This window comes from Pan troglodytes, chromosome 16 (genome assembly GCF_028858775.2).
Source record: "Pan troglodytes isolate AG18354 chromosome 16, NHGRI_mPanTro3-v2.0_pri, whole genome shotgun sequence".
Taxonomy (NCBI): Eukaryota; Metazoa; Chordata; class Mammalia; order Primates; family Hominidae; genus Pan; species Pan troglodytes.
In genome coordinates, this window is record NC_072414.2 from 61,570,316 (window position 1) to 61,597,943 (window position 27,628).

A 27,628-nucleotide genomic window follows, 5' to 3' on the forward strand; every position below is an offset into this window, starting at 1 on the left:
CCCAGTTCTGTCTGCGTTCAGAGCCCAAGCTCCTAAGCACAGCCTCTTTGCTGTTTGATGGAAACGATTCTAGCTCTGGGAGGTGCAGGCCAAGATGTGCACCCTGAAACAGGTTTCTCTGAAAGGAAAGAACATAAAATAAGGGCCTTGACCTAACTCAATGAAATGTCTTATGCTCAATCACCACTGAGTGAGAATCTGTTAAAATCTGGTCAGTCCTGTGCTGAACTTGCCTGGAGCACTTTCCGGGTAGAGAGAAACTGATGAATGAAGAAAATGCATCATGATGATTGCAGGGGAAACACTTAATCTATGGAAGATAATACCTTGTTTTGAGGCATTTGCAAATACTTTCCGAGACACCCTGTTCCATGCCAATAATGGATGGACTAACCTCAAATTGTTCTTATTTGTTCATTAATGCAAGTCCCCCAAGGGCTCGCTATGCAACACTTTATTAGCCTGGACCGAGTAATATATTTTAAAGCAATAAAACTACATTATTTTTAAATTATTTTTTAATGTGGACTTTCCAGCCATTGACTGCCCTCTCTGATAGGTCTGAATTAGTGAGTTTTAATTGCGTGTAAAAGAGCAATAAAATCATCATTATGAAAATGATGGGGTGCCTCCTTCACGGCAGGCACTGTGCTGGGCCTTATCCCACTCAGCCTCACTACACCCACCATGTGGGCACCCCATGCCTTCACTGCACAGACAGAACTCACATTCTGAGGGGTTCAACTCCTTGCTAATGAATGGGGGAGCTGGGACTTAAGCCCAGGTGTGTCAACCTCTGTTGGGGCTCAGAAAATGATACTCCCCAATATGGTGCTTTGACATGCTGGACTAAAGAAGAAGCCTCAAGGTCTCTTGACCTTCCCTACCCCTCCTACCTTCCTGTTTCTCAATCCCTTGTCTCTCCCAAAACACAGGACAAGGCTGTTCTCTGAAGTTCCCTCATCCACCTAGAAACCAGATGGCTGAAGAGGAACACAATTGCCTTCCATCCCCTCCCTGAAATTTCATTATCTAGAGGATTAAAACCCATATCACAGAGGAAGAGATTGAAAATTAAACATCACACCTACAACCCATACTTTGGAGCACTGACCCAAATTGTCTGTTTTTAGGTCCCATTCCATTTCCAAAGATAATTATTTACTAACCATTGTCTGGAGCATTGGGCCCATTCATTCCTCTTAAAAATCATTTGCTGGGCCAGGAGCGGTGGCTTAACGCCTGTAATCCCAGCACTGGGAGGCCGAAGCGGGAGGATCACGAGGTCAAGAGATCGAGACCATCCTGGCCAACATGGTGAAACCCTGTCTCTACTAAAAATACAAAAATTAGCTGGGTGTAGTGGCACATGCCTGTAGTCTCAGCTACTCAGGAGACTGAGGCAGGAGAATTGCTTGAACCCAGGAGGTGGAGGTTGCAGTGAGCCGAGATCATGCCACTGCACTCCAGCCTGGCAAAAGAGTGAGATTCCGTCTCAAAAAAAAAAAATTATTTTCTACCCCTCAAAACAGCCACTTTCTCCTCCATCTCCTCTTCCCTGATGAAGAAAGGCGTATGAGCATCTGGACCTCATTGGGTTTAGGTCATTATGTTCTTGCAATTCCTGTGTGCTTATGCACATTAAACGAATTTGTATGCCTTTTCCTCTTATTAATCTGCCTATTGTAAATTCATTTTCAGTGAACTTCAAAGAGCAGAGGGGAAACTCTCCCTTGGCCCCTACCCCTCCAAGGCCCCACTTTTTCGTCAACACTCCTTGGACGCAGCAGAAGTATGAACATAATATGGTCCTGAATGAGGCTGAGTCTTTGGGCGCAGAAGACCCGGGTTAATAAAAATAGGAAGGTAAGAAAAGAAAAGAAAAATCAAGACACATCATAGGACTAAATTCCTATTATTTATCCACTCAGGATTGACCACCCTTTTGGGCCAGATAGTTGTACCCCCATGTACCAGGTGGGCACATGAAGACACAAGAAGTGCTGTGATGGTTCATTTTGCATGTCACCTTGCGTGGAGTATGCCAACTCATTGTTTGGTCAAATGCTAGTCTGGACATGGTGGTAAAGGTATTTTTTAGATGAGATTAACGCTTAAATCAGTAAAGCAGGTTACCCACCATACTATGGGTGGGCCCTGTCCAATCAGTTGAAGGCATTAAGAACAAAGATTGAGGTTTCCTAAAGAAGATGGAATTCTCCTTGAGACTACAACATAGAAACCCTATCTGAGTTTCCAGCCTGCTGCCCTGTGGAATTCGAACTCAGGACTCCAGTCTATGACATTAACCCTCACTTAACTTTTCAGCCTGCCAGCCTGCCCTATGGATTTCAGACTTGCCAGCCACACAATTCCTTAAAATAAATCTCTCTGTCTCTGTCTGTTTCTCTCTGTCTATATACACACCTGCATGCATATATACATATATATATGTATGCATCTATATATTTATATCTAATCTCGTATTGCTTATTGGTTCTGTTTCTCTGTAGAACTCTGCCTAATACAGCTGAAGATGTATTCTCTTTAGAAAGCTTGCAATTACTGGGGAACAATCAGTACAGAAGTCGACAATTACAGAAAGGGGACTAGGGTAATATGGTGGCCAATGTCCTTGTGAGTAGTGGTGACAGAGGGCAGCAAGTTAGAGACTGCCAAGGGAAAGTCAAGAGCAAGGGAAACAGAGATGAAGTAGGTTCAGCCAGGCCCCACCACCTACCCAGACTAAACCTGGAGAGTCTCTTTTCCCTTTAGTCTTTTAAAAATATTTTATTTCTGTACTTCAATGGATGCAAGCCCCTAAGTCCTGAAGGATCTGTTGTTTGTTGTGTTACTCCAAGCAAGTATTAGCCTAGAAGGGACCTCACCTCCCAACAATGAAATGCAACTCTTACATTTTACAGATTGGGAAACCAAGTCTCTAAGAGCTTTCTATTAAAGTGACAAAGGTACTGGATCATGGTAAGCAGGAATATGTACCCAAAGGAGTAATAGCAGCTGTTCATACGCATTTTATTCTAATGCGCCTTCCTGTGATCATGTTAAATGAATTCCCGGATTTTTACCAAACTTGACTCTTTTGAGAAAGAACCAAAGGAGCTAAACCAAACAACTCTTGGGGACGGATCTGCAAATGTCACTCCTGAGCTATGGGGGCTCCAGGTCCACCTCACATTGCCCCCTGCAGTCACCCTCATCCAGCCCTAGCCCCAAGGCAGATTGTCCCTGCAGACTGGCAAAGTCATTTCCAGGTGTGGTCTCAGAGAACCACTCTCTGGAATGGTAGAAGGGTTTGTAGCCATAAGAGCTGATATCAAGGGGGCTTCTAGAAATCTAGAAAATTTAATTCCCCAGAATGTGCCTGAGAGTTAGTTTCTCCTCTAGAGTCCTTTTCTTAGGAAGCACTGGAGTCCATGCTTGCTCTTATATTTTTATCCAAATATCACCTCTATTAAGGCATCAAAGTCCCGTGAGAAACACCAGCTCATGCCCTCTTGTCCTCCCCGACTCCTACTGGATAGTAGGGACAGGAAAGTGGAGATTATTCCGCATTTTATAGAAAGAGAAACCAAGGTGCAGAGGAGGGTGGAACTAGCTTCTGATCCTAGGCTACACCCCTGGCAAACTGGGAAAGGTGTGTCAGGAGGAGTTGCCACAGGCATTGGCCCCAGGAAAGCCCTGCTTTGTCACTTCGAGAGGACAGGGCACCACCTAGGCTGGCCTTGCCAATTAGAACCAGCTCTGCTGCTCCAAAGACACCCAGGCCAGTGAGGGGTCCACATGTGGACAAGGTTTAAAATCATAATTCTTCCCTCTGACAGTTCCCTGAGGTCCAAGACAACCTGTTTGGTAGTGATGCTCTGTGACCCTCTGGCTCCCTATCCCAGGGATGTGGGGAAGAGCTGCACCCTAAGTCTCTTCTTACTGTGGGCGATAAGGATTGCAGCCATTAGCCAGAGTGGGTGGGAGAGACATCATCTGCTAAAGTAGGAAGGGCATGTGGTCTGAATACCTGAAATTTAATCCCAATCCTTTTTTTTTTTTTTTTTTTTTGAGATGGAGTCTTGCTCTGTGGCCCAGGCTGGAGTGCAGTGGCAGAATCTTGGCTCACTGCAATCTCCGCCTCCTGGGTTCAAGTGATTCTCCTGCCTCAGCCTCCCAAGTAGCTGGGATTACAGGCATACACCACCATGCCCAGCTAATTTTTGTATTTTTAGCAGGGACAGGGTTTCACCATGTTGGCCAGGCTGGTCTTGAACTCCTGACCTCAGGTGATCTGCCTGCCTCGGCGTCCCAAAGTGCTGGGATTACAGGTGTGAGCCACCATGCCTGGCCATTTCTTTTTTTCTTCTTTAAACTAGCTGTGTGACCTTAGATAAGTTACTGAACCCCTCTGAGTCTCAGTTTGTGCCTCTGCCTCTGTAAAACAGAAATGGTAAGAATAATTACCCCCAGGGGCTATCAGTGACTTCACACAAAGTCATGAATGTGCTCATATTCTGTAGACTGTAAAGCACTCTACCAACATTCACTGCCATTCTTTCTTGATATGCTTTAAAGGAGATGGGGGAAGGAAAGGATCCAGAGCTGGGAAATTCTGCTTTCTCAAATCCTTTCTTGTTACAGTGAGGCCGTAGTCCAGAGAGTTTAAGCAGTCAGCTCTAAGTCACAGAGGGCAGGAGGCAGGGTTTGCATTGGGCAGTGAGGGTGGGTAGGGAATGAGGGGACTGTGCTAGCGCCCAGAGACTGGACCACGATGAGACCCTGGAGGAACCCTGCAGGAGGGTATTAGGGCAGGGGCAGCGAGGTAGGGGGAGCCAGGTGGGCAGTGGGCTAAGCACACAGTGCTGTCGAGTGGGGATATGCCAGCCCTGGTTACCAAAACCCACGTGGGGGTTTCTGAGTTCAAAGGCATGTGGATGGTGCAGCTCCCTGCTGAGATATGACTGCAGCTTTGGAACCATGATAAAATAAACACACGACGTGGGTCTTCAGACCACCCCCGATTAGCAGCTAAAGAGGTGGATGGGTAGAAGAAAAAGCAGAGGTTTTCAAAGAACAAAGAACAAAAATACAACAAGGCAGCACATCCGTCCCCGAGGTTGAGAAATGTGGGCTGCACTAGTTTCCGCATCATCAGAACTGTGCCCGAGTCAGCACAGTTCTGAGCACAGGGAGAATGTAGAGCACGTGGGGCAGGGAGGCAGGGTGCATGTACCTACGAAGAGCTGCCCCCACACACATCCCTTAAAGGAGAGTTACCCTAGAAATGACCTGAGGATTCTGGTAACAAGAGTTGTCATTCAAGATAGGCCTGACTCATTTCTCCCATGAAGGAGGAACTGAACAGTCAGCAGCAGAGATTAGAATTCTTATCCAGGCAGATCTTGAGTGCTTCCCTCCCTCCTACCAAAGTATTCTCTCTTTTGGCATCTCTCTGCCTTATATTTTGCCATTACAGGTTGATCTGTTGGCTTGTCAGTCTCCAACAGTTCTCTATACAAACGCAAATGTTTCTGGAGAGGCAGGCCACAGGTCAGCCCAGACTGTGAACCCAGCTCAGGCAGCCAGGACCCAGGACTGGTTCCATCAGGGGCATGAGGGCCCACAGGAGTGAGCGAGGGAGAAGGATGAGGACAGTGATTATTGTTCCCACTGTATGGATGAGGAAACTGAGACTCAGAGGAGTAAAGAAAGCAATGAGCAGTCTGAGGTTGGGGAAGGCCAAACCTCACTTCCTCCTCCCAAATCGTATGTCTTCAGAGTACATTCAAGGGCAACTCCACGCTCTGTGTTTCAGAGAAAACAATCCTTCATGGGTGTGCCCACGCTCTCCTCCCACACCACCAGATGTGCAGGCAGCGTGGGGTCTCTCCAGCATCCCCTGTTCAGATGGCCCGTTCGGAAACTGCACATAACTGTGACTTGCGTGCCTGGCTCTGAATAATCAATTAGGCCAGTGAAATGGGAGTCTCTCTGTGTGTCTGGAATTTGAACTGAGACCCTAAGTTGGGACCACTCAGCAGTCTGGGAGGCTCAAGAGTGAGGTGGCCATTACAGAGCCACACACAGCACAAGGTATTAAGTCAGGAGAAACTGAGGCAGCCAGACAGACGGCGAAGGGAGCAGGGCACAGAAAAAACCAATGAGGAGAGATACGCAGGGGAGAGGCCACAGCTGCCTGATCAAGGACGATGCCCACCTCCAGGACAGGGACTCTTAAAGTCTGCCCAGGGATGGCAGGGCTGCCATGGAGCAGTATCCCCTGAGATATGGCTCTCATTTTTCTGCTTTCCTACTGGTGTGTTTTTTTGCCACTCTCTAGCCCTGGCTGTACCACTGAGGACTGAATTTTAACAGGAAGCAGAAAACTGGGATTCTTAGGTCGCAGGTCACTGGATCAAGAGGCACCACATCTACGTGTGAAGCAGGGATTACTGCCCCTCACTGCTGATATGGGATGCCAACATACCACCCTGAGACCCTGCACCTGAGGACTATGCTGCCCCTGCTGCATTCCCTGGGGAGGGATGAGGTACTTTGCTTGCAGGAGGGAGAATGAGCCGGAAGCCATCAGTAGTCAGGAATGTGCCCTCTCAGTGTCCCTAGCTCCTGACTTCTGGGCACCTGGTGGGATTGCACTTTCTGCCTCTTTTGCTTGGGTGGGTCTGTGATAGATCCCACCAGTGAGCTGTGAGTGGAAGTTTTTCACTGTCTGTGTGAGGTCCTCAGTCTCTTGCTCTCAGTCACTGTAGCCAGCATCATTCCAGATGGTGGTGGCTACTGCCTCAACCTGGATCTTAGAAAATGGACACAGAGCTTGTCCAGCTAAATAAACCTGCCTGATTTGGAGCCATTTCGTGTTGGGGATTGTTTGCTACTACACCACACCCTGGGTGATCTGGCGGGTGCATTGCCTTAGCCAGGGCTTCAGCATCACACATTTCCTGGATCCTTCTGGGAAGTAGATGGAGGGCTGCTAAAAGCTGGGGCAACCCTAGGGGCTGGAGACATTCCCTGGGTCCCCCTGCCAGCCACAGTGCCAACCCTCAGGCTGTGGCACGGGAGTGCTGAACAGCAGAGGGCACCAGAGGCCCGTCTCTGCCTTCCCCATCCTGGTGCCATCATGGGGGTTGGTGGCATCAGTATTGCTGGTATTGTAGGAGGGTAGCATTTGGACCTACAGCAGAGAGAGATCTCAGGGCCCGCTCCTCTTCTGTCACTGTGGTTGTGGGCAAGTGTTTGGAAGATGCAGACTCACCCTTCAGTAGGCTTCAGACAATATCTAGGGACCAGGGTCGGGGCACCCACCACAACTTCCTCTGGCCCTTTCTCTCTTGGGCTGGCCCCACCTTCAGTTGTCATCTGTCAGGCCCAGGGGTGGGGAGGAAAGCCAGGAGCCAGGATACAGCAGAACAGGCACAGGCAGCCTGACTCAGCACACAGCAGTGTTTTCAGGCCATCCCCTGTGGCTTTTCCTCTTCCATGCCTCAAATCCCACCACTATACTTTTGCCCATTTAGCACCCTACTTTCAACTCTGAAAATGCAGCCCTTGTTTTTTTGGGGAAAGGGAAAGGATGGAGGTTGGAGAGGGTGGGACTAACAGCAGATGTTTTCAGGATTTGAGAGCTTCGTCAGTACACAGAGCTTTGTGCTAGGAGCCTGGAAGCCAGGTGATCTGCAGTAGGTCTTTTTCTTCCTTGGGCCTCAGTTTCCTCCTCTGCAAAAGTGGGTTTTGGGACAGCCAAGCTCTGAGCCCCTTCCAGAGTTTATAACCTAAGATTCAGGTTTTGCTGGTCAGGAAGAGAGAGACAGCCTGGCCCTGGGGTAGGGATAGGAAGGAGGAGGAAGGTGCTACCTGTAAGGTAAAGGAGACAGGTGGGGGAAGCTTGGGTCACTGGGAGTCCCTAGCTGGACCATGACACTTTGCCAGGAGTGGCTGGATTCCCTGCACCTGCCGCTTTACTGTTGGCCTGTGTTTCAGTATTTACATTTCTCTGGATCATAGAAGACCAAGGTCAGGTTAAGTCCATTACTCCTAACCCTAGTTGGCCCAAAGTCAAACAGAAGAGGTTACCTGTGCACCTGCATCTCTGCCCTTCCTGCCTTCTCTAGGTGCTCTTAGCTCTGCATTTCTGCTCCTTCCTGCGGGGGCAGGAGGTTGGGCCTAACTCTGAAGCCCTAGTAGGGCCTGTCTTCCAGAAAGACAAGCACGTAGACACTGCAGGCAGCCACCTTGGGGTGGGGAGGGGAACACCCGCCTGGCATCTGGCTGTTCGCTGGGTGGGGATGCCTCTTTCTGCTGCCTTTGTTACCCTTTTCCCTCACCACTGCCAGCACTCAGGCTCCATAGTTAAAAGGCGGCACCAGGTTCTTCCCAGCAAGAACCTCAGGAGCTCTGGAGGCACCTTCTGGGTGGGGTTTGGTTGGATAAGCAAAGCATCTCCTTCAATCCTTCAACCTCCATTCTGCTCATTCCCTGGAAGGTCGGGTGGTAGCATGGGAGGAGGCCACCTCCTAAGCTTCCCCCGCCCTCCCCAGTGCCCCTGTTCCTCTGAGCTCTGGAGGTCACCAGGGCGCTGCGGAGCTCATTGCAAGCTGCCCTGGCTTGTTATCGGTCTTGAGAGACTCGTCTCTCTCTAGCTGCCTGTAAACCTCTGGGACCTGATGGATGGGTTTTGTTGCTTTCCTTCCCCCTGACTTGTTGGTGCTGTCACCTCCAGTCCCTGGTGGATGGACGTCTTTTTATTCCAGCAAACCCACTACCTGTACTACCCATTCACGTAGTCATTCACTGAGGCTCACCATTGGCCATAAGATCACCAGGGCCTAGACACACAGAGGGGTGTGAGCACAGAACACGGTCCTTGCAGGGCTCTGGGTTTTGTAGGTGTGAGATGTGCCTGAGGCCTGCCAATTCACGGTGGCAAGTGCCCTGATGATGGCTGCACTGGCTCGTATGGGAACATTGCGGGAGGTGCATGGGGCCGCTTCTCAGAGGAGGCGATGTTTGAGCTGAGTTGGAGGAAAAACAGTAAGGGTTCCCTAGATGGGGGTGGAGGGCTGGGAGAGAACTTTCTGGAAAGGGCACATCAGTCTGAGGGAAACACCTACATGCAGGCTGGCAGGTGAGAGGACAGAGTCCTTTCTGGGATCAGGACTGTTTGGGGCCACTGGAGTAAGTGCAGGAGACTGGAGACAAGGCTGGGGAGAAGGCGGGACTTTGATCATGGAGGTACTTGGAGTCTTTATCCTGTAGGTGGTGTGAAGACCAGAAAGGAGGCTGTTGCACTAGTTCAGGAAGAGAAGAGGAGGTGGGCGACAGAAGTAGAGGCAGCGCTCTGAGGGACCTCGGGCAGGTGGAAGCCACACAACTGCATGGCCATGAGGGCAAGGTGAGGAGGAGGGGGAGGCGAGGAGGAGAGGGAGGTGAGGAGGAGGCGGAGGAGAGGAGGAGGGGGAGGCAAGGCTGACTCCAGGTCTCCTACTCAGGTGGCTGATGGCTCGGGGCCACTCGCTGCTCACCAATCCTGTGAGCAGAGGAGGAGCAGATATGGTGTAAGGTGCATATGTGAATCCAATTTTGGTGATGCTAAGGTTTGGATGCCCGAGGCCGCTCAGGAAAGGACATCCAACAAGCATTTGGTGTCAAGTTTGGCAAAGAGATCTCTTCTGGAGAATTGACTTGGGCACCATCGGCATTAGGCAGCATTTGGACCTCTGTGATGTAGATGACGTGATTAAACGGCAGTGTGTAGAGACAGGAAGAAGGCCTATGCAAGACCTCGGTACTGGCATAGGAGGGGCTAGGAGGGCAGGGTATGACGGAGGCTGAGAGGAGCACTGTGGAGAAGGAGCAGGTAACATGCTTGAGTGCTGCACAGACTGAGTCAGACAGGACTTGGTCTGACCACTGGCAGGAAGGCCGTTGGTGCCCTTGGCTTGAGTTCAATGGCAGAATGGCAGAAGAGGGTGTAGGCTGTGAAACTCATGCAGGAGAGGCAGGCTGCCGCAGCCACTCCCGACGGTACAGCTTTGAGCTCCGTGCTGGGTGTTCAGTGCTCGGGATAACATATGTGCAGTAAACATTTCTAGAATGACCCACTTTGGGGGTTGAAGAGACTTTTTTGTTTTTAGAATAGGTGGGACTTGAGCATCTCACCTCTCCCACCTCCCAGCCCCTGAAGTGAGTCAGAATCAGAAAGGTAATGGATAGGAAGTTTCCAGTTCTTATCCAGATCTGGAAATTCTGATCTAACCCGGGAAAAATGTTGAGGTCTGTTTAGAAAGACATGAGTGCTCCCTGGGGGCAAGAGAGCTCCTTTTCTCTGGGGCCTTTCCAGTAGCCCCAGCCTCACCGGTCACCTCCAGGTGGTGAGCTGGGCATTTAGGGAAGCCGTGCCTTTTGGCGCTAAGCTGCTGTTTTTGCAAGACTGGGCGGCTGGAGATCCTTTCTCAAGTCAGCAGCCACCGCAGGGAAGAAGGACCACAGTAGGAGTGCTGGGCTAGGATCCTAGTCCAAGCTCTGCCATTATCGTATGTGAAACAATCATCTCTCTGGGCTTCAGTTTTTCCATCTGCAAAGCAAGAATTCCAACACTACATTCACAGGAGTATCTGAAGGATAAGATGAGATAATAGATGCAGAGGTGATGTGAAAAGTAGGAAGTGCTTTACATGTGCCAGTTTTCTTCATTCATTCACTCTCATTCACGCATGTACTAATTTAGCAAAAAATGAGGAAGCATCCATTAGATGCTATAATTGCAAATTGCTAAGTGTTCAGGGCAGAGCAAGTGGACAGACTTTGTAACAAAAGCCTGCTTTTGACTATTTTATCCCTGCCCCCACTGTCTGCAGAAGAAAGAGAAGGGTAGAGCTGATGGGTCAGTGGGCATCTGTGCCCTAGGCTGGGGGTCATCACTAGCCCTCATTTTGCCCTGCAATCAGTAGACTCTGTGCGTGGGATTCTGTGATGGGAGGAATTTTCTACCGTCTTTGTTCTGGTAGGAAAGAGTTTACAATGAGTAGGGTCAAGGGTTGTTTTCTGCTTTGTAGTGTTGATTCCAGAGGCTGCCTCATCTGTTGTCTGGCAGCAACGGCACACTGGCCATTGACATGGGCAAAGGTCACTGTACTGAGATGTGAGTGCAACAGAATCATGGGGCAGCTTTAGCAGACCATCATCAGAGACGGCTCAGTGGATGCAGCTGCCTTCTGAGGATAAAAGATTTGGATTCAACTCGGGTGGGTGAACTTGGACAAGGTGCTTAACCTTACCAAGACTGAACTTCCCTATCTGTAAGAGGGGACTCTTAATACCTACCCTTTACGCTTGGTGAAGATAAAGTGAGAGTCATGAGAGAATGTCCTCCTCTCCTTCTTCCATTGACGTCAGTTCATGATCACTGACCTCATCGGGCAGTTATCTGACTCAGGTGTATCAGATCTAGCGGGTACAGTGACCTCTGTGCCACTCATATGCCCCTCAGTTATTAGGTACCAGGCTTCTGGTGATGTGAAGAGTGTCTGTTGTAGCCACTGTTTCTGAATTGTTAATAAAATAAGACAGCTCTGGTCTAGAGGAGAGTTGGGGAGAAGCCCAGGAGTCTGCTTAAACCCCATGTCCAGGCAGGCATCCCCGACTGCTCTTCTTCCCTCCCTAAAGGTTCTGGGGATTCAGCCTGTTGCAACTTCCTCATTAACCCTTTCACCCATCGTGGTGCTCATGGTGGGGTTCTGTCCCTGAGCCTGGCTGGGGAATGGAAAGAAGCCTCTCAGCATGCCACCACTCCCCTCACTGTTCCCAAAGACAAGCACTCTGGCCATTTGCATAATGGGGGCTTTATCACTAATCAGAGAAGGTAAACACACTAGGCAACAAAACAGTAAGCACAGAGAAAGGCAAAGTTTTCAGAAATCTACAAATCCCTGATGCCGCAGGCCCTCACACATGGAGGCCCTACTGGACTTATTCTTTCTGTGCCAGGCTGGGTGAAGAGGACAGGAGCTAGCAGCTTTGATCTGCTCTATCATCACACTTGCAGTTTCAGGGGACTTCCAGACCAATCAAACACTCACTCCATCCCCTTTGCCCACCCCAACGCTAGCCCCTCTATCCCAGCATTGTCTGGATCTCTACTTTGTCTTTGCCTGTCTCTGAACTGTGGGCTCCTTGAAGGGAAGAAGAAAGGTGTTTTCTTCTTTCCTGTGTCCTCAGAGCTATCATATGTTTCCAAGAAGGGGATGGGGAAGTTTGGCCTCAGGTGTGAGGAGTAGTTGCCTGGGTCATTGGCTCACAGTGGGGGTGTTTCTGGGGTCCATGCAGTTACTCAGATGGTGCTCACCTTGCTGGGCTCTGTCCTACTCTCTCCTTCTTCTAAAGCATGCTTCTGGGGTGTGACAGGTACACTCAGAGGGATAGCCATCAAAATGCATTCCTAGCTTATCCTTCCTTCCATCGAACTGCCTGCTGAGTGGTTTGCCCCAGTAAGAATTCGCCAAGTTCTTGTCTTAATTCTATTCTATTACACCTCATAAAGGTTGTAGCCCAAATGACTCTGAGTTTCAGGACCACAAAGCATCAGTATAGGAGGAAGCCTTGGAGAGTGTGTGGTCTGTCTGAAAAAAAATAAGTGGATAAAAAATGGGATGGTGCCTCCTCAAACATGAGTGTCTTTGTCAATGATCCCACTAGCCTTCTGGGCCACAGCCAACATGGAGGGCTAAGGTGGGCATGGTTCTAGTGCAAGTCCCTGTACAGGTACACGCCATCTGTCAGCAGGCATCTGCAGATGTTCAGATTTGGGCAGCCTGGCAGAAGATTTTGGGGTGCAGGCAATGGTTGGATTTTTCAGATTAAGCTTTGAGGTTTAACTACCCATAAATGACTTCAAGGTCTATTGCATGCCACCATGTGTAAATTGGCTGAAGTGGAATGTGAATTGTTGGTGTTTGAGGCTCATAAAAGGGAATGAGATTTGGCCTGGGAAGGGTCTTGTCCATTGACCAGTATCTCATCCCAATTTGCCCTCAAGGGTTCAAACTCATGAATGATAACCAAGAAAGCCAACTACTGGGGTTGTGGGTAGCAGTGTGGAGGAGGAGGCCATGGAGAATAAGAAAGTGAAGATTTTAAGCCAGAAAATAGAAACTTGAGGTAACTTAAGCTTTTCTTTTTTTTTTTTTTTTGAGATGGAGTCTCACTCTGTCATCCAGGCTGGATTGTAGTGGGGCAGTCTCAGCTCACAGCAGCCTCCATCTCCCAGGTTCAAGCAAATTCTCCTGCCTCAGCTTCCTGAGTAGCTGGGATTACAGGTGCACAACACAACCCTGACTAATTTTTGTATTTTTAGTAGAGATGGGGTTTCACCACGTTGGCCAGGCTGGTCTTGAACTCCTGAACTCAGGTAATCCACCAGCCTTGGCCTCCCAAGGTGCTGGGATTACAGGTGTGAGCCACTGTGATTGGTCATAATTTTCAGGTATATATATATCTGAAATAAAAAAAATATATATATATTTATTTTACCATATGAGATAAGTTATGTGTTATACTATGTCTTAGTCCATTTTCTGCTGCTATGACAGAATACCACAGACTGGGTAATTTATAAAGAAAATAAATTTATTCATTACAGTTCAGGAGACTGGGAAGGCCAAGGTTGAAGGGTTGGCATCTTGCAAGGGCCTTCTTGCTGTGTCATCTCATGGTAGAAGGCAGAAGGGCACAAAAGCCCAGGAGAGCAAAAGAGAGCTGAACTCACTTTTATAACAACCCACGCTTGCAACAATGAACCCTTTCTCACGATAATAACATTAATCCACTCATAAGGGTGAAGACCTCCTGAATTAATCACCTCTTAATTATCCCACCTTTTAACACTGTCATGATGGCATTTAAATTTCAATGAGAGTTTTGGAGGGACTTTCAAACCACACCATGCTGGTATTAGTAAATTTGGAGATTCACAAAATCTTTGGGATATATTCTTTGGAAATGTTATAGAAAACCTAACGCAATAGCAAAAATCTAGAAACAACTGAAATATTCCTCAGTAAAAGTGGTTATACAATAGGATCAATACATAATGTTTATATTAACAATTAAGCATGATATTACTGATATGTACTAAATATATTATGGTACTTTCATACTATAGAATGTATTACAGTTGTTAAAAAAATTTAAGTGATGGTGTAATAAATGAAAAAAGCAAGGTGCAGAGAAGAATGTGTTAGTATGAATCCAAATCCATTTATGAATTTCTTTTAAAAGCTTATGCACATTTATCTCAGGAGAGGCTCCATTTTTTTATTCTGGGAAGATACACAGGAATCTGTTGATGAGGGCTACCTGCAGAATCTGCACATCAACTCTCTGAGCCTCCGTTTTCTCACTTGTACAGTTGGCTTTATAATCTCATATTCAGGATGTTTGTTAAACTCCAAAGGGACACCTCCTGGGCATAGCCAGCCATAGAGCCTAATAGAAACAGCAGCTATTGGTGTGTGCTCGAGGCAACGTGATGGGGGGATGTTCCATGACCTCTGCAGTCAGGCAGATTATGGCCTGCTACCCTCTACTTTTATGGATCAGAGGGGAGCTGTCTCTTGCTTCTGAGCTTCAGTTTTTTGTACAAATTCTTAAATGTAAAGATCCTAACGTAGCCCCTGGAATAGACCACGTGTTAGTTCTGCTTCTGCGCAGCTGTGGAAGTCACACTCTGTAGGACTTCCTGACAACTGACTGTGGGCAAAAGGGTGCTTCCTATGAACCCTCCTGGGGCTCCACTGAGCCTGGAGGCCCCCCTCCTGACTGGCAACGGAGAGAGGCCTGCTCTGGGAAGTGTTCCCACCCATCAGGCTCCTCACACTTCACTGGCTAGTGGGTAGCCTTCCGGAAGCAGGCCTAAACACCCAAAATCAATTTGCTAAAAGCCAATTTGCCAAACCATCAATTCACTGAATGACTAATTTGCCATAGGACTAAGGATTTGTTTTCTAAATTTCAGTTTCCCTGTGGCTTTGCACAGAAGTTCTGGTTACAGAATTTTGCATGAGCGTCAAAGTTTAGATGCTGAGCCCAACTCCAGCACTCAATATTTTATATAGAAAGGATAGACTTGCCCCATCTCTCAGCCTCTGCCCCTGAATCTGCCTCTTCTCTGCTTTTTAAGTAAGTCTTTCTTTCAGATGCAGTTTCTGTCTTCTCAAAATTTGTTTTTTTCCAACCTGGCCCTATGTTTTCTTATGAACAGACATCAGCAATGATAGTAGATTTTTTATGGAGTGGGGGCCCAGAACTTAGCCCTAAGGGGGTTCAAGACCATGCACTGGGGTAATTAGTGGAATGAAAGAAAGGGACATTTCTTGCAAATGTGAGTTTGTGATCTACGACTTATATCTACTTATTGTTATTATTTATCATTTTAATTTAAGTTGTAATAGACATTGAAATAGCACTTCTAGGTGAAGAGATCTATTTATTGGTTTATTAGATTTTAGATTCTGAAGCTTAGTTTAGAAGCATCTTATAGCCAGCACATAAGTGGATAAAATGTGTAGTCACTCCAAACCAGTAGTTTAAGATCTTGAGTTATTTTAACCCTTGATTTCCCTATATTTCTTATTTATTTCTATCTCTATGTCTATCTACCTAACCTTATGCCTATACCTATCTATGAACAGGCAATTGAGAAGAGCAGACTGATCCCAAATGTTTTCATATGCTTTGGAATGTGTGGTACTTTTTTAATTTCTAGATTTTCCCTCTTAGTAGTCTTCACTTACATCTGCACCCATTTCATATACTTGTACCTAGTAAACGTTAATTATTTTTCTTATTAACTATTTCATCAGACCACCATGGTCTCTTGAACAGAAAACTGTGCAGTTGACCTCTGGGCAAGTTAACTAATTTCACTGAGACTCAATGTCTTCATCTGCAAAGTGGGTGCAAAGTGGCCCATTCCTCGGGGGTCTCAGTTTTCTCATCTGTTGCATGGGATAATAATCTTGTCCCTGGACTGCTACTCTACCAGGAAGGTTGTGAAGGGGTTTATGATAAGATAGAGGTTGGAATGTTATGGGTTGAATGTTTATGTCCCCTCAAAATTCATATGTTGAAGCCCTAAACCCCAGTGTGACTATAATTGGAGATGGGGCCTTTAAGGGAATAATTAACATTAAATAAAGCCATAAGGGTCGGGCCCTGAACTGATGGAACTGGTGCCTTTGTAAGTAGCAATCTCTCCCTCTATCCATGTGTGCTTGTGGCAAGGAGAGGCCGTGTGAGAACACAGTGAGGAGGCAGCCGTATACAGGCCAGGAAAAGGCACCTCCCCAGAAACGGAATCCACTGGAACCTTGATTTTGGACTTCCAGCTTTCAGAATTGGGAAAAAACAAATTTCTGTTGTTTCAGCTGCCCAGTATTCTGCAGTATTTTGTTATGGTAGCCCCAGCAGACTAAAACAGAATGCCTGATTTCTGAAATCACCCCATCATTCTAGGGGTGTCTGTCTTGGAACCTGGACTGGGAGTCCTGGGCCTGAAAGCCTGAGAGATGGCAGTGGGGAGAGAAGGAAACATCTCTTGGGAACATCAGCTTCTTTTGGGACGCTCCGCTCTGGGCTGCCTGTCCCTAGCCTCCATGGGCCAGGCTGACTGTGGACCCATCTCTCAGAGTAGCAAGGATCCTAAGCTCTGAATACTCAATGTCATCACTAGATTCCTGTTTAAAAAGTCTATTGAGCGGAAATATATGGAGTTGTGCTTTCTTAAGAAAAATCCAACATTTCTTCTAATGTTTGGTGAGGGAGCTGCTGAATGTGTCCTAGCACCTTGTGAACCCTGTGTCCTTGCCCCTCCATGTTCTGGAAGTCCTGGCTTTGCAAAGCCAATCAGGGGTCTTTGATAGCCAATCACTCTTAGCTCAGATTCACATGAAAGAACCTGGTCTTGCCCAATGCCACACCTCCAGCCTCTCCTCCACAATCCTCTGGAATGTAGAGCTCCAGCTCTGCCAAGACCCTCCCACACCAGAGCAGGCAGCATCCTCTGACCTGGCTCTATCAGCCCTCCCTCCCCTTCCCCCTGGTTCCCTCTTCCCTAGAGCACAGGAATGCAGCGCCAAGGCTGGGGTTGTGGCACATCTTTCTCTCTCCTATTCCACAGTCTACCTTCCCTTCCTTCTCTCTTTCCAGCCCCCATATGAGAGCTAATGAGCCAATGCATGGAAAAGCAATGCGGGTGGAGAAGTGAGAGAGGCTGGTGGGTCTGGGATAGTCAGGGAGGCCTTCCTGGAGGAGGAGACCCCAGGCTAGGCTTTAAAGGATGGATAGGTTTGGAAGCACAGAGAGGGAAGGACAAACTCTAGAACTCAGAGTTTAAGGATGGGTGTGGGGACCCTGGCTTAAGACTGTGGCATAGGGTGGAGGCCAGGGGTGTGCATGTGGAGCTGGGAGGGGACTGGCTAAGAGAAGTCTGGAAAGCCAAAGCCCAGATATTTTCTTTGATGCAGAACCCAGTGGTCCCTGGCTGCAACCGCGGTAGCTAAATAAAGCAGTCACTGTGATTTTGAAACCACAGTGGGCTTGTTCCACTGTGATGGCAACTAATTACGGATTGTAATTTGTCTAAACACAGGGAGGTGTTTTGACCTGAATAGTAATAATGTGACAGGCTTCCTTTGGTGTCTTCCCGCTGCTGGTCCACTAGCCAGGGGCACGTCTGCATGCTCGCCCTGCTCTGGATGCCCGGCCAGGACAAGGGGAAGTAGGGGCGATGTCCACCCTGGCACAGGGAATGGTCTTCTCTGGATCTTCCAGAGGCAGGCCCTGGTGGTGGTCAGAGCCACAGAGGGACTTGGGGTCCAATCCTTGTCTGTAAACTTGGGACCAACTGTACCGGGTTGTCGTGGAGATGAAACAATGTGGAGGGGAAGGCACCTGCGCGTGGTAGGTGCTGGATGCATGGGAGCTGTGACAACTGTCATTAGCACAGCTAAGGTGACTTCATTTTACAGTGAGGAAACTGAGCCCCAAGGGGACCCTTGGCTGAAGTTCCATAGTCACAGGCTTTGGGGCTTTCTGAGGACTCCCCTCAGCGTCCTCTCATCCATGCAGCTTCCAAACAGTATGAGTTTCCTCTCTCCATCTTGTCTGTAAGCCCTAAGAGAATGAGGCTGTGGCGTAAAGTGCCGTGCCCTCTCCCTGCCCCAGCATAGCCTAGCAGAGGTCCTAATAAATATTTCACAGTCACTCAGAATCATCATGTGGACAAGTCACTTTATCTCCCTGAGCCTCGGCTTCCTCATTTGTGAAATGGGAATAATGACTGCCTATCTGATGGAGCGTTGTGAAAATGAAGATGCAGAATGTGCTTGTAAGTGGTGGTTCCCCCCATTCCCCCACCACCATTGCAGGCCAACAATGCGGCTTCATCAAGAATCAAATCCAAGGAGAGGCCTTCAGGGATGTGTGCAACCATTTCCTCTGTGCCTGCAGGGAGAATGCTGGCCCAGCAGTGGAACATCCCAGGTGGATTCAAGGCCATGTGTGACCCTGATGGTGTCCAGATATGAACTCTGAACCCTCCATGGGGGCTTGGTTTCTGTGCCTGATCCAGTTCTCTCTTTACAGCTTCCAAACAGTATGAGTTTCCTCTCTCCATCTTGTCTGTAAGCCCTAAGAGAATGGGGCTGTGGCATAAAGTGCCGTGCCCTCTCCCTGCCCCATCATAGCCTAGCAGAGGTCCTAATAAATATTTCACAGGATCTGAGTGCAGAGTTCTCACTTGACAGCTGGAGAAGCTCTGAAAGGAACATGATGTTCCTGCAGAGCCCGGACTTATAGCCAGGTCTCCTGACCCACTCCACAGCTCTTTCTGCTGCCCTGTTGAGCTCACATCAGAGTTGTCCTCTGCCTAGAATTCTTCCCAACCCCTCTGCTTGTCTGGATCTCATATAGCCTCCGGGCCTCAGCTGAGCTCTTACAGCCATGACTGCCAACCTTGACTTGGTTGAATCAATCCCCCTATGCTTCATTCTTACATCATCTGGGGCAGAGATTTCTGGTTCCTTCCTGACATCCATGATTACCTTCTTCTTTTGTAATAACTCCTGATTTAACGAGGAAGAAACATGTACAGTTAAAAGGCCACATTTCACAGCCTTCCTGGCAGCTAGGACGTTGCTGAGTAAGCCTTCCAGGAAATTGAGAAGGAGTCAACTCCTTTTTTTCTCTTTGCATTTTGTTCTTTAGACCTTTCCTTCATTTTACCCAGAACACAAATGTGATGGCTGGAGCTACAGCACCTATTTTGGGCTTGTGTGCTAAGGATATGAATGCAGAAAGATAGGAAACCCTGAGGACTTTGTGGGAGCCATCGTTCCCACCCTGGGCTGCCCATTTCTATACTTGTTTTATGGAAGAGATAAAGCCTTCATTTATTTTCATCACTATAGTGGATTTCTGTTACTGGCAACCAAACCCAATCCCAGTTGATAGGCGACTCCTTGTAGTTCTGTCATAGTTCATGATAATTATGGTCAGAATCATTTAATGCCTCCCTCACTAAACTGTGTGCTCCGTGAGAGCAGGGACCCCATCTGCCTTGTTTACTTCTGTATCCCCAGAAACCAAAACAGTGCCTGCCACTGTTAGTGCCAGTAAACGCTTAGTAAATCTTTTGGGGTGATTATATCCCAGTGAATACTTGGTGGTCTAGCAGAAGTCCTAAGGGATCATTTGAGGAAAAAGTGGCTCTGATAGTGGCCTTCGTACTAATTGTGACAGGCTGCCCCAGCTGCTAGCAACTACCTTTCCTTTCCTGGTAAGTTGGCTCCTCGATATCATCATTTAAAAATCAAATTTTTGACGGAGTGTGGTGGCTTATGCCTATAATCCCAACACTTTGGGAAGCCGAGGTGGGAGGATCACTTGAGGCCGGGAGTTTGAGACCAGCCTTGGCAACATAGTGAGACCTTGTCTCTTATTAAAAAAAAATTAGCTGGGCATGGTGTCATGTGCCTATAGTCCCAGCTACTTGGGAGGCTGAGGTGGCAGGATTGTTTGAACCCAGGAGTTGGAAGCTATCGTGAGCTGTGATTGTGCCACTGCCCTCCAATCTGGGCAACAGAGAGAGAGACCCTATCATACACAAAAAATAAAATAAAATAAAAATAAAATTTAAAAAACAGAATTTTAATTTTTTCCAATATGAAAGTCTCTTTCAGGATATTCTTTTATAACCTCACTACCTATAATAGCTGCTTAAAAATACACAAAGAACAAGTAGAACACACAGGAAAACCAACTTTTTTCTTTTCACTCTCAGTTCTATGCAGTTGCTTTTTTCACATAGGCTCACATAAAAACTTGCATCAACCCCCACTCTAATATTATACTAGAATTTTCCCACTTATTAAAAAGTTGGACTGAGTGATAATTTTTAGTGGAGAGACTGCAACTTGTTTCCCATCGAGGAGAATTACTTGGCCTGTTCCCTCTTCATTTTGCACTTTTTGTTTGAACGATGCTATCATGAACCTCTCTTTGTGCCCAAAGCTTTTTCTGTACTTAGGATTATTTCCTTAGATAGATTCTCAAAGTGGAATTATTTGATCAAGGGAGGTATACATGTTCCAGTGTCATTTTGCAAAACAGGAATCAATGCACAATTAAGGGAATCTTAAGGGAGAGACCCACTCATTTTTTCTTTTTCTTTGGGCTCAGTTTCCCTAGCTGTAAAACTGATCAGGTCCAAGCATAGAGAGCTCTAGGTTCCCTTACAGGTTCGAAGTTCTGCTGATGGTTCAGGAATGAGGCTTCTGACATCTTTCAGGGCACAAAGTCGTAAGACGACCTGGGTTTGTCAGCCATTGCCTCTGGTTCACCCTCTTAAAAGCTGACCTTCACCATGGGGAAGTGGGTCATTGGAGCCTCCAAGCTGTCTTCCTATGTTTTCCTCACAATAATACTCCTTCCCCAGCTGCCAGCAAGCTTATGCTCTAGTGCAACCCTAACCCTTCTGGAGAGGGTGGAAAGCTTCATATCCTAGAGTCTGAGGGATGTGAAGGTGGGGATTCACCTTTGAAAGCAGTAGCAAGAAGAGGGCAATGCTTAACCCAAAGGGACACCTTGAAACTAGAACATCAGACCCCACTGCAGGCCACTGAGGGACCTCAGCCCACATGGCACGTAAACTACTCGTGCACAGCTGGAGATACCATTTATGCTCTGTGGCGAGGCTTCTCAGCCTTCTCCTCCATAAGATCATATTACTGCATTTATTTTCATCTCAGTGACCTGCCAGACTGTGAGCTCCTTGAGGACAGTGATTCCTCTGATGTATCTGCATCTGAGACACAGCAGGTGCTCACTACTTATTTTAAGTGAGCAAGAGAAGGGAGATGCCCCGATGTGATGGGAAGAATTCATGGCGAGATGGGGAGGAGAGCCAGAGCTCAGACAGGAAAGAGTGGGAGGGAACAGCTGACGGTGGGAAAAGTCCTGGGATGCTCCTTTCTCTGATTCAAGACAACATAAACTGAACCAACTCCCAGTCCCTGCAGCCTGGCCCTTCTTGTGTGTGCAGCTTGTAAGCCCTGAGGTGGATGTTTAGGGAATGAGTCCTCAAAGCACATACATTGGCAAGGGTGGCACAGCGCTGTGGGAGAAGGAGAAGCATGTGCAGAAAGAGGAGGCCAGGGGACCTTATGGCTCCTTTGTCCATCCACAAAGCATTAGTTTATTTATTCACTCATTTTTTCATCCAATATTTTTTAGCATCTGCTATGTATTATGTTCCGTGTTAGGTGCTGGGTGTTCAAGGAGGTAAATGAGAGCTGTGGTCCCTGCAAAGGCCAAGAGCACTCTGAGGAAACATCAGTACCTGGGAAGGCAGTGTGTGGTGCCCAGCGGAGTGTGTGATGGGTGATGGGCATGGGCGGAACACTCACACAGAAGTGGCAGCGTGCCACAGGGGTGGCTGCAGGGGTGGCCATGCCTGGGGAAAGGCGACTGCCTGGTTTGTCAGTGGGCCCTGTAGGACAGCAGTGAGGCACCTCCCAGGCAGCTCTGCAAGTGGCACTCCAAAGGAGAGCTGGAGAATAGAGGAGGGAAAAATGGGAATTCCTTGAGTCATAATTGGGTAGAGCTTTAGAAGGGGTTGAAGGTCATAAGTGGGAAACATGAGCCTAGAAAATATTGCTTACACATGAAAAAATGGCAGGAAGGATCAAACAGCAAATTGCAACCTGACATGCATGCTAGGGTCATGTCTGTGAAAATTCTACCTTTGGGAGGTAATGTGCCAAAAAAAAGAGAAAAGAGAGAAGACTGTTGATTGAATGATGGGGATAAGCTTATGGGTGATTTGTTAGATGGTTTTAAATGTTTAATCTTATTATGTAGTAGCTATAATCTTATCATTACAGTAGTAATACTAAAATTGAGGAGTAGAACAATGATAGAGTTTGGGGGGATGAGAGATGTTTTCTTGAGATTCATTTCACATAGTAAAAGAAAACCCAATAAAAGTAAGATGGAATGAATCCCGTCTACGTCGTCTTCTGTGACTGGGTCAGGCAGCTGTGAGCAGCTAAGAGAAGCCCTGATCTTACAGGTGATTCAGCTCCACTTCCACTTCTTTTTGGGACTCACTGGGGATTGTTTCTCTTAATGGGCAACAATTAGCTAATACCCCACCACTACAAGCAAAGTAAAAACTGGGCCTGTGTTAACAGTTCTCTTTTTGATGGGGTCATTGGTGTAACAGATAACTTCTAGCTGCATTAGGACTGGTAGCACATCAACATTGCCTCTCTGTTGTGAAAGGAAAATAGAAACGGCTAAGTCAACCATATATAAAGGCTTATATTTGCTCTTCAAAAGTTTTTTTTTTTTTCAACATATCTTTGCTGGGGTTGGGCCATAGCTTGATGGATATTTGTTGAATGACTAATTATTGACTTATAGGCTAACAGCCTCCTTTGAAGTAGGCTGAGCAAACAAACCATTAAGTGGAACATGGTGTCTAGGTTACACAGCTCACTCATCTGCTGATCACTGGGGCACACTGCTGGTTATTATTACCTGAGACCCTGAAAGGAAGCACTAAAAAAATGAAGACAGAGGAATACCAGGAGAGAAAGGAGGTCCAGTTAGACCTAAAGGTGGGCAAGAAGAAGAAGAAGAGGTGAGATCCTCAGTATTGAACAAGTACAGTGCAGCACATAGGTGATGTCTTAATAGGGGTCTTGGTCAATAATTGTTTGGTTGCAAGAAATAGAAGTATTATAAATTTAACTCTCAGTAATAACAATGATTTTGTTGGAAGGCTATGAGGAATCTCACCGAATTCAAGGGCAGGGATGACAACCAGACCCGTGAGAGGCTCAGAGACTTTCCTAGCTTCTTGCCTGTGTTTCTCTGGGTGTTTTTTTTTTTTTTTTCATCTCAGCTTATCTCAGTAGCTTTGTTTCATTCTTTTCTCTGCAGACTGGCTTTCTCTGTTTTGCCTTTTCTTTTTCTCCTTTCTTCTTTCCTTCCTTCCTTCCTTCTTTCCTTCCTTCTCTCTCTCTTTCTTTCTTTCTTTCTTTTTTTTTTTTTTGACAGAGTTTTGCTCTTGTTGCCCAGGCTGGAGTGCAATGGCACAATCTTGGCTCAGTGCAACCTCTGTCTGGTGGGTTCCAAGCGATTCTCCTGCCTCAGCCTCCGGAGTAGCTGGGATTACAGGCATGCACTACCATACCCGGCTAATTTTGTATTTTTAGTAGAGATGGGGTTTCTCCATGCTGGTAAGGCTGGTCTCGAACTCCCGACCTCAGGTGATCCACCCGCCTGGGCCTCCCAAAGTGCTGGGACTGCAGGCATGAGCCACCACACCCGGCTGTTCTGCCTTTCCTAGGTTTTAACTTGTTCACTTAAACTTGGACATGATCTCTCAGGTTATGGGCCCAATACCAAGAATCTAAGTCCAGAGACCCAGGAGACAGAATCTGATTGGTCAATGGCTAGCCAATGGGGTGCCTCCCCTCAGTCAGGAGTCCACTGCTGTTCCAACAGCTGCAGCCAGGGAGAGGTACGTGAATGTGGATAAACATGGCGGCAGGGACAGTTCCTGTGGGTGGTCAGAAAAGGAGGCACTGACTGAGCAGGCAGCACATTGGCTAACATGTCTGCTGTGGGGAAAACTGGAATGACTTGGCTGTTGGATAAAATACTCAACCACATGTAGAAAATGCCCACCATGTATTTTTAAAAATGAATAGCTTCTGAAGGTTGGAGTCCAGGCTGCCATAAGGGTCTACATAATACTTGATTTCCAAGGAGTTTCCCCCTCGTTTTCCAAGTCTTTGGAGAGAGCAGTTAGTAGAAAATGTTAATGGCCAATTTTAGCAAATGACCATTTTGGTACTCCCAGGCCACTAGGGCTGGCTAGAGCTAATTTTTAGAATGCCCCCTTGATGATCCTGGCAACTTGTTTAATATTGACCTGGAGACACGGCATGGGCCCAGATCCAAATGTACTGCTAAGCCTACATTTGCTGTACTTGTGGGCAAGGAAAAGCCACCCCAATTACTCCATGTGGATTTCTCGTCTCAGAATATTCCGTGGCTTGTCTGATCTCACTGCAGAACTGCGGGGTGTGGTTGGGCAGGTTGTGCACGACTGTGCTCATGACTCCCCTTAGACTCACACGGGAGCCTTGATTCCACGCTGGTTGCACGGTTTCATTTCTGTGCCTCCAGGTTCTCCCTCTGGACTGTGAGCTCTGGGATGCAAGAGATGCGACTTCCTCTTCTATTGCTTGCCCAAGGGGCTTGTGTAGGCCTGGCCACTCGTTTCTCTCCCCTGTTCCCTCTGTCCCTCCGAGAAGACACTCAGACCCTGCCACTCATCCTCACACCGGATGTGAATGGAGGTCCCTGCAGTCCCTCTCCTGGGCTACGCTTTAGGGCCCACTCTCATGGTGGCAGAGTCAATGATGGCATCTGTTAAAGGGACTTCAGCCCAGTGGGCAGGGAGAGTGCTTTCCTGCAGAGCGGGTTGTGCTCAGTTGTGAACTCACACCCAGTGCTGGTGAGACAAGCTCCAAGGCAGAGGCTAGTTTTCTAGGTCTTCCTCATGAACACGTGGTGGCTGCATTAGCTTATCCACAGGGTCCTCCTACTCTAAGCTTCTGGTCCCAATCAGTAAGTGACTGGCCCCTACTAGACACCCACCTACTGGGTATTTGACTGATGGATGGAGTCACCATCTCCCTGCTTGGGCACCTGGAGCCCCTGAGCTCCAGTCCCTGCAAGCCTTTCCCTGCAGAGCCCAACCACAGGGTTTGGCTGATAGCCTGGAACTGCCTCACCATCATTTTTCACTGGCCCCACCCCAAAGGACAGCCTCCCCAAGTAACCTTTTTCAGTTGCTCCAACTTCCCTGGAGTGTTGACTTAGCCAGAGAGCACGCTCCCTCTCTAACCTCGGTGTGTTTGCTCAGTGGAGGAGCGGGCATTAGGTCCGCTTGACTCCATGAGCACACAGGTTCCTCTGTCTTTACAGGAGCGTCCCACGGAGGGGGTGCGGCGGGGGGCAGGGGAGACTGAGGAGGGAGGCGCAGCTTCCTGTTCTGCTGCCGGTTATCACAGGCTGTTCTAATGCTGCTCAAACAATATTGAGAATAACCCCGGCTCAATAGCACCAGTGTTAGGCTGCAAAGTCAATATTGGCTGAGCAAACACAGCAAATAAGGAGTTGCTATTTGCGTAGCTATGAGTACTTGTGTGCTCCGGCTGCCTCGACAGGGCCCTTGGAAATGAATGGGAAGGAGGAGGGTGTCTGGAGGTGGAGTGGGTTCCTGAGAGGGGCTAGGCCAGGGTTTCTCACCTTGGCATTGTTAACAATTGGGGCCAGATAGTTCTTTGTTGTGGGGGAATAGCCTCTGCATTGTAGGATGTTTAGCAGCAGCCCTGGCCTCTGCCCTCTAGATGCCAGTAGCACCCGCTCCTGATTGTCCAGAGAAACCAAAATGTCTCTTGACATTGCCAAATGTCCCCTGGGAAAGGACAGAGGGCAAAACCTCCCCCTGCTGAGACACACTAGGCTAGGTGCAGGACAAGGCTGAGGAGCAGATGGGCTAGAAAAGAGAGAAGGGCTGGGAGGGGCTCATTATGCCTCTTTGACCCTCCTGCTCTCCAGCTGGGGCTCTCCCCAGTCTCTTGTGAGTGCCAAGAAAAGCCAGCCTCTTTAAGAACTAGATGCAATGTACAAGTGCCTCTTCGATAGAAGAGCCTTTTCAGCTGTTGGCTGGATGTCCGTGGCCACCTCCTTACCCTTGCCCTGTCTTGGAACTCACTCCTGTTCTCCACCCCGAGAAAGACAGAGGTTGTGAGATGCTCAGATAATTTATGTCTGTCTCTCTCTTGTAGAATTTCTGGCATGTTTTGCCCTGGCCGGTGACCTTCTCAGTCAGACATGCCTATTTATAACAATCTGTCCCTGGCTCTACTTCCTCCCCTTTGCCACAAGGGATTGGCTCGTGCATTCTTGAATGCTGCAAGTGGCCAAGGCTGGGCCTGTGGGAGGGCATGGGGCAGGGAGGGGAGCCAGGCACGCTGGCCAGAGGGCCTCCCTGGGGACAGGCTGCACCAGCTCAGTTCTCCCTCAGGCTCTGCAGGGTCACATCCAGGTTCACCTTTGGTCCACTACTGGGAGGGCGATAGAGAGAGCGTTTATAGCCTGGTGAAGGCCAGGGCTGCCTCAGGGGCTGTCTGTGCCATAGTCACCAGTCCTCATTGCTGGGCCATAGCTGGAGCAGAAAGACGCTCAGAGAGGCTGTGCTGAGGGGCTCCGGACACATCTTGATGCCTGGAGACTTCTCCTCCAGGCCAGGCTGCCACAGCTCCCAGGTTGGGGTGGATTAGGAATGAAAAGAATGACACTGGCCATAAATGAGCATTAGACACTGCTCCTTTTTGAATGTTGATCCTTTTGGTTGTGGTGGGAGTGAAGGGGAGCCCGTACTTGGAGCAGAAGGGGAGCCCGTACTTAGGCAGCTGTGATGATGTGGGGGTCATGATTGCCATACCATTGGCCTTGGCTTCAGAAAGTGGCATCTTGGGAGGAAGGAAAACTCCTGGATCTCCAGACGTTGAGAAGGAAAGAGCAGGCAGGCGGACGAGAACCGGGCAGCCTCGGCGTGAAGCAGCTGCAGGAAGGTGGACAGCTGTGATTTTTTTTTTCCTTTTTTTCAAAGTTAGCACACACCTTATGCACCACTCTATTTGGCCTCTCCCCTTCCCTCCTTCCTTTGACAGAGGAGGAGAAGACATTTGAGAAACCTACCGCATGCGACTCCTTCCTAAAGGTACTTGCACAAGAATGTTTCACAGAGCAATGGAAGCCTTTCAAAACTTGTCAGAACCATTGCCTGATTTCTTTAGAGACTTGGCAGGGGGCAGGTTGGCATGATTAGACTCAAGCCCCAAAGATGGAAGCATTCCTGAAGCAGTCATCCGGATTGTGGGGCCACCTGGGGAAACAGGGATCCCTCCCTCCAAAGCTGATTCTGCATTTGGAGTGTCAGGGAGGGCCTCGGGGTCTGGCC

General features: G+C 48.1%; 1 long non-coding RNA gene across 25 annotated transcripts in view; it reads left to right on the forward strand.

Annotated features, from left to right (window-relative positions):
• LOC104002363 (uncharacterized) overlaps positions 1-27,628 on the forward strand; it is a 249,704-nt gene that overhangs the window by 105,836 nt on the left and 116,240 nt on the right. For 12 of the 25 annotated variants that reach the window (XR_008539336.2, XR_008539338.2, XR_008539333.2 and 9 more), the window contains 3 exons: positions 1,702-1,866; positions 6,347-6,556; positions 9,283-9,418. This is a non-coding gene — a long non-coding RNA (uncharacterized LOC104002363). Of the gene's footprint in view, positions 1-1,701; positions 2,403-6,346; positions 6,874-9,282; positions 9,419-27,628 lie in introns of those variants that run through there. The other 13 variants (XR_008539330.1, XR_010151406.1, XR_010151409.1 and 10 more) reach the window with 4 other exon arrangements.